This window comes from Eucalyptus grandis, chromosome 5 (genome assembly GCF_016545825.1).
Source record: "Eucalyptus grandis isolate ANBG69807.140 chromosome 5, ASM1654582v1, whole genome shotgun sequence".
Lineage (NCBI taxonomy): Eukaryota > Viridiplantae > Streptophyta > Magnoliopsida > Myrtales > Myrtaceae > Eucalyptus > Eucalyptus grandis.
The window spans coordinates 14479718-14487425 of record NC_052616.1 but is presented as its reverse complement, the minus strand read 5'-3'; the positions used below and the strand labels follow the sequence as shown (position 1 = coordinate 14487425).

At 41.1% G+C, this 7708-nt stretch overlaps 1 pseudogene; it reads right to left on the bottom strand.

Annotated features, from left to right (window-relative positions):
- Positions 1 to 5047: 5047 nt before the first annotated feature.
- Positions 5048 to 7415, bottom strand: LOC104446275 (annotated as a pseudogene).
- Positions 7416 to 7708: the final 293 nt, after the last annotated feature.

The window sequence follows — 7708 nt, the reverse complement described above, 5'->3', positions numbered from 1 at the left end:
AAAATAAAGAGTTATGCATGTAGTCAAATACTTATGCGACACTATCATAAATGTAACTCTTTGTGTGTTTAGTTTGTAATAAAAATACGAAAAGATAGAGCATACAATATTCCTCTTGTCATACTATCATTTAGTTGAATTTAAAAATCATCTCTTTTTCTATTTTAGAATTACATGGCTTGTCTTTTCTCTCGCTCTTTACCTTCATATGTTTGAAAGAACTTAATCTTAAAACCTGCATTTTTGCCGGCAAAATTAAGCATGTAGTTTTGCAAAAAAGAACTGAGAAATAAATAGTGGTAAAAAAGAACAATAATAATAATAATAATAATAATAATAATAATAATAATAATACAGAGGAAAGTCCTTAGGTTCGGCTATACAGTCCAATACGCCCATCACGTGTGAGGCCCAATCCGGGCAGCCCAGGTCTGATTGAAGTGAATTGAAGCCCAAAGGACGTCATAGACAAGCCCGGCCTCTTTCCTTCTTTGCTTCTTCTTCTTCTTCTTCTTCTTCTTCTTTTCTTCTTCTCTTTCGTCTCTAAAGCTCAGACGCGCACGTGATGGAGGAGACGAGCGAAACAGTTGGAGCAAAGAAAGGAGCACACGCGGGAAGCAAAGCAATACACGATGGCCATTTTTCCTCTGGATCTTCTCTCCATCGCCATCAATCCACCGTCCACCACCTCCAGTCACTTTTGGCCATCCCAGCCGCTCGAGCTCATTCGCAGCAGAAACGGAGCTCACGCACCAGAGAACAGAGATCGCCAAAAACCACCGAGAATGAATTGATACGAGCTCCTCTCATCTATTTTCTCTCACTTATATGTTTCCTTCATTGATTTCAGGCTGCAGGTGGACACCGTTTGCCATTCCCGAATCGTCTGGCTCTGTTCTAGTCCGTTTTAAGGCAGAGAAATCCAAAGAGTTCGAATCTTCCTTCGAAGCTTCACCCGAGACAACGCCTCTAAGAGCCCGGTTATGTGTTCGATCGCCATTCATGGCCAGAGGCTGCATCTCCAAGGTATGTACATCATTGCTCTATTTTAGTAAGCTGTAATTGAAGCTGAAAATCGAGTACTGATTAGGGATAAAACGGTAGTCTGAGCGTCCTTTAATGTCACTGAAATCATCTAGATCGGAATTAGTACTTTGATGATGCTTCTGTGCTCTGTGGTTGAACCGATCACCGGTTGTTCGTGAAAATAGAGTGAGATCACATATATATTCAAGAGGCTGTCCTTCTTAAATTGATTGCATATACGTTTATCTCATGTTCAGATCGTCATATATGCATGTGATTCGCTGGTCTTGCTTCTGGTTCCCTTGATTTCAAGTCATGGCCGATACTTCAAAGTGACTGGTGTTGCTTCACGTGGTGACTGGAGTTGATCATTGGTGGAGCAAGGCATGTTTAGCCCTCTGTATGAAGCTCGTAAATGTCATTTTCGGGCGAAATGCTGACGTGCTTTTGTTGCTTAAGGTGAAGGATGAACAGCTTGGTCGTGAATAGTAAGGGAAAAAGACCAGACCAAAGCTTGTGTGTTCAGGTAATAATGGAGGGAGAGACTTAACCAATAAAAAACGAAAGAGTACAAGAAAGGAAAGAGGAAGATAGGGAAATCCGCAGAAATGCATGCTCTGGAAATGAAGGAATACTAATAATGATAATAATAAACTGCTTGTTTCAATCAGGCAGCAAAGTGTTAGGAATAAATTTAATAGAATTTCATTTGATTTGTATTCACCTAGCTAAGGGAGTCGTCCTTGAATTCTGAAATAAATTGATTTTTTTAGATCGTGTTTTGTTTAGATAAAAATAAAAATGGATAAAATTAATAAAAATAACCAATTAAAAAAATTTCTTCGTCGCTTTTATTGCGTTTACTCTTATGGATTAGCTAGGTCATCTTCATTATTGCAAAGCGTAGTACTTCCGAACTGAAGCTACCAACAAGTTGGGAGAAATATACGGAGTTATATATTGCTCCGGGTCAAATCCGTCTTCTTACCAATGTAAGGAATCCGACCACCGTTGAAGCATTTCAGACATTTTTATCTTAGAAGCAAAGACATTGGCAAAAGAACACTTCAACTGTCATAACTTTGGCTAAAAGGACACTTAAGTGCCATAATTTACAAAGGTACACTTAAGTGTCACATTCGAAGAAAAACGGATCATTTGAGTGCCACTTCGGCCAAAACGCCAACGTGACGTTTTTCCGTCAACGTACGCCCAAAACGACGTCGTTTTGCACGCTGACGTGGCCAAAACGACGTCATTTTGGGCTGACGTGGTAAAAAAAAATTAAAAAATTAATTAAATTAAATTTAAAATTAAATTTAGTTAAAATATTTAAAAATAATAATTTTAAAATTAAATTTAGTTAAAATATTTTAAAAATAATAATAATTTTAAAATTTTAAAAACTTTAAAAAATTAAAAAATTTAAAAAAATTTAAAAAATTAAAAAAAAGGAATTGGGGGAGGCGGCCGAGAGCCCTCAACCGTCGTTGCCGCCGCCCCCCGCCGCCGGGAAGGGCCGGCGACGGCGGGGAGGGTTGGCCGGGGTCGCCGGGCCCGGCCGCCGGGGCCGGCGACCCCGGCCGGATCGGGGCGAGGGCTCGTGAGCCCTCGCCCGATCTGGGGCGAGGGTCGCGAGGCCCCCAAATCCAACGGCGAGGGCTCGTGAGCCCTCGCTGCCGGCTCGGCCAAGGTCGCCGACCCCCGGCCGAGGGCCCGGCGACCCCGGCCGACCCTCCCCCCGCCGTCGCCGGCCCTTCTCGGCGGCGGCGGGGTAGCGGCGGCGGCAGGCGAGGGCGATCCTCACCACCTCCCCCAGTTGCCTTTTTTTTTTAATTTTTTTTTTAAAATTTTTAAAAGTTTTTAAAAGTTTTTAAAATTTTTTTAAATTTAATTATTTTTTTAATATTTTGACTAAATTTAATTTTAAAATTATTATTTTTTAATATTTTAAGTAAATTAAATTTTAAATTAAATTAAATTTATTTTATTTTATTTTTTTCCACGTCAATCCAAAACGACGCCGTTTTGGCCACGTCAGCGTGCAAAACGGCGTCGTTTTGAGCGCGCTTCACCGGAAAAACACCACATTGTCGTTTTGGCCGGATTTTGGCCGGACTGGCACTCAAATGATCCTTTTACTTCGATTTTGGCACTTAAGTGTACCTTTCGAAAGTTATGGCACTTAAGTGTCCCTTTGGCCAAAATTGTGGCACTTGAGGGGTCCGCACGTCCAAAGACGTTATATAAATCTTCTTTCCATGAAGGGTAATGTCCGCGTCCGCAATCTTTTAAGAGAAAACTTTCTTAGGACTTATATGCCCCTCTTTTTTTTTTTAGCAATACTATGTTCATTTTTCAATTTTCTTCTGTAATTGAGGGCACCGAACGCTATGCTGCTTCGCTCTACACGCACATCCCTTCATACCGTCAACTGCCACTTCTCGGCAGAGGCTGCGGAGGCAGAGGACGGCGTCGAAGAGAAAAGGCGGAGACACGCTCGGGAAGAGGTTGCTGAGCCTGGTGTACGCAAAGCGCAGTGCGGGTGGTGACGATTCGCAAGTGGAAAGAGGGAGGAGGCGCGGCGTGCAAGTACCAGCTCAACCGCGTCGATAGAGAGCTTCGCAAGCTCAAGCGCTACAAGCATGCCCTCCAGGTTCTCCTCTCTCTATGTTGAACTTATTTAAATTCTCGTACTTTTGCGTGGTTCACCATATAGAAGCTCAAATGCTTTTATATAAGTAAAAGAGTTGATTCTTAGGAGAAATTGACAACCTTAAAAAGGCAAAGTGATGAAAGGAGAGCTCTATTAGTTCAAAATTATAGGTAGATTGGAGCTAAGCAAGCGACTGATATTGAGTATTTTTCTCGACGTGGTGGTTCAAATTAATCTAGTGTATCCCATATTCATATATGTGGTTTGCAAACACATCTCACTCGGGTTAACCGGCCCATAATATGTTAATGACGACTTCTAATTATATCTTGAATGCATAATTAATTGAGAAGACCAAACAAGGTAATTGTGCGATCAGAATGATGCACACGACCTACTGAAAAATAGATTTTCTTGGGTTTACTAATGATGTAAACAACATATACAATGGACGACGCAATTGAACTTATCTTAAGCAAACTTTTGATATTAAATTAGTGGGTTAACTTTGTAGTTCTTCTTTTCACTTAATAGAGATGGACATTAGTCATCTTGATCAAAGGAAAAAACATAGGGATATTAGGCATTCCACATACTCACTGGCGTGGACTTGATTCTAATTGTGGTGATGAACCATTCATAAATATTTCCTCAGTCAAGAAAGACCTTCAAACAAACATTGAACGCATATACATCTCTTTGACAATCAACAAAGACTGGAGGAAGCAATCCTCAATGCACATATACCCCAAAACACCTGCTTCAAACAGACTATTTTACTTTTAAAACCGCAGATAAATTCATCGCCCGGAGTTGATCAAGTTCTTACACAAAATTCTAATTTCACGAAACGCCTAGTAGATATAGCCATCAATCCATCAGAGGTTTGGAGCCGCAACATTCATGGTGACTTAATCAGTACCTTCGATAGAACCCAAATCAAGCAATGATATGCCCACTCAAGGGGTTGACGCAAATCTATTGAGTTCAATAACAGGATCTGGCAATGAGTGGAACTTGTGAATGAAATGGAGATGTAAACTTGAGTAGATTAAGCAGAGGCAATAGCATTTTAGATTCATGAACTATATCTGTGATTATTTCTCAACAGAGAAACTCGTTGGATAATAATAAGCAAGTCGTGAGAACTAGCACATGTGAGTCCCCAATATATCTGGGTATTGATGCGTGTATGCTGATGTACTCACAGATAACATGTGCATCCTGTTCATAATGAAGATGAGGACTGCCCATTTTACAATGAGTTATTTGCTTTAGCACTGAAAACATTTGCAACTAACTTCCGATGTTAAACAGCAATTGACGAATTGGACATTCTATTGTAGCTTGAATAAACAATCACCTTTAAAAGGGTGCAAATTTTGTCCATGTCAAGAGCCTCATGACTTGGAACTGTGCCTTCTGAAATTGCTTACTGAAGTCCTCTGGTGATCCAGTGTTACCAATTACTATGTCTGCCTTAGACCTTTGCAAATCCAACGGCATCTGAGCATTTATCCTGTTCCTAGCATATTTCTTGTATGTTCTGTCTCTTGCCACAAGCTGTCGAAGCTGAGTTTCTGGATTGACCCAGACAACAACGATGGGCTTTGTCCACTTATCCATCTTCGCCTCGAACAACAATGGGATGTCAAGAACAATAACCTTTATGTCCTTTCAACCGAAGTTTTAAAATTTCACAGAAGATGCCGGATGATATGCTAGAAGCCAGCAGCCTAAAATAAGAAATCACAGAAAGATTCAGGAAATTAAAAGATTATAAGGTTTCTTATCTTGAAGTTCGATGCAACTGTTGATGCATCATAACTCAGCTATGATCAAGGCAATGAAGGTGGAAAAATTTCAGACTGATATCACAAATTGCAGACAACGACTACATCCATGACGGGTTTAAAAGAACTCCAATATTAGAATTTATCCCCTGTTTCATCAGAGCAAGAAATTTCTCTGGTCAAACAGAATCGTATGCATCTTTACTTATGCATGGTAAGTTTGTTGTTGGGTTCAGCATGCTTCGATCCCCATTTTGAAGCTAGAACTAGTACTGCAAGTTTAGTTCAGATTTACCATTACCTATTCAAAACTTGACGCTTTACAGGATCAGAAAAGACAATTTGCCCCAACTTTGGCCTATCAACTTCTTCATCAGCTTGTAGAGTCTCCTCCCCAAACACAGCAACAACTTATTTCCATTCGCCTGTCCCTTTCTTTAATACATCCTGCAAGCACAACAGGGAATTCAAGAATTCCAAGAAGGAAAATGCAGTCCTCATGTCTTGTAAAGTGGCAAGATGCCATCCTCACTACCTGATCAACACAATCGTTGAAACTTGCTAGAACAAGAATAACTCCCTGCAGCATTTTATGTGCACTCTTAAGCGAAACTATCTGCCCATTGTTACATTCTATGGTTTTAAGGCGGCCATACTCTATCGTCTCATAAAGGGAAATCATGAGTATATTTAGCCAATAACAAAAGCATCATTTACCCAGTCGATCAAGAAAGCGAGATCTTTCAAAGAACAGCACTCTCGAGTTTGCACAATGTTTCTCCTTGTTGGAGATTCCAACTTCAAGAACATCCCCTCGCTTTTCATATTTCTCTTAAAGAAGGAAAGAAATCAATAGTATACATGCTCAACGAATGTAAAATAAACCATCTACCATCCCCTTGCTTTCATATATCTAGAAAGAATTTGATTTATCGTGACTGATTTACAGTCATCTACTTCAGGAAAACTCTCAAAACATCCTTTTCAAAGATCATTGTAATAGACCAAAACAAGGGAACATTCTTGAGTAATATAAAGTAAACCTTAACTAGGCAAAGAAATCAATAGGACCAATAATCATAACGTAAGCATCCACAAAAAAAATACACGAGCAACAATTACACCATTTGGTAAATTATAGCATTGAAAGGCAACTTAGCATAAACACAGTTTGGCAAAATTCACATGTGTAATTAGCTTTTGTTATTTTTTATCTTTTTAAGTCTGGAAATCAAATTCCGACGGCCAACCAACCACCAGCGAACTGCCGGCCAATCGCTGGCCAACTGCCGAACGGCTAGATTTGGCGGCCGGACCACTAGATCTGGCAGCCAAAGGTCGCGGAGGCTAGATCTGGCCTCACCTGGTCTCCAGCGACCAAGCGACGCTGGCTAAGGTCGACGCGACCTCAGGTGGCGTCGCCTAGTCGCACAAGACCTCAGGCGACGTCGCCTGGTCCCGCGAGACCTCAGGCAACATCCCCTGGCTCGCGTGCGCCAGGCGACTCCACTTGGGTCGCGGGTCGCGCCACCCCCAGCGGTGGTCACTGGGGACACGCAACCTCCACGCGGCGATGGTGGCCGCCGGAGAAGCTGAACTCCCAGCCGGTGAGGAAGACGAAGGCGAATGAGAAGAAGATGAATAGTAACAGTGATGAACAGTTACTTGCCTTCCGCAAATGCTAAATGCTCAAAGCTGGTCCGGAGCTACACTAGGCTTTCAGCATTTGGAATGCTGATATTTGCCCAAGGAGCTTATGAAAATGGTTGCCAAACACAATATTTTTCCAAAGGGGTTTTGGGGGCCCAAAGCCCCTTGGGAAAGCTGAACTAAATGGGGCCAATGTCCATTTCAACAACAGGGACACCATGGGCCTTGAAAAGGATGGAGACTGTACCCTTCCCAGATGTAATTCCACCAGTCAAACCGACTATCCTCATTCTTCTTGTTTAATGTCAGGTTATCAAATCAAACACTCTGAATAGTTGGGACGCGCTCTGTCTACTACAAACCAAGCCAAAAAGAAAAAAAGTTATATTTTTCATTCTCGCTTCATTACTAAAATCAACATCTTCATGTAACCTTAAGTGGCACAACCTCTACACACGATTAATCTTATTAAAAACAAGTCAGTTAGGTTGGCAAAGATAAACATTGAATATGACTTTTGATAAGAATCACCAAGATTTATTATTAAACAGAAACGTGGCATTTTTTTTTTTGCACATTCATC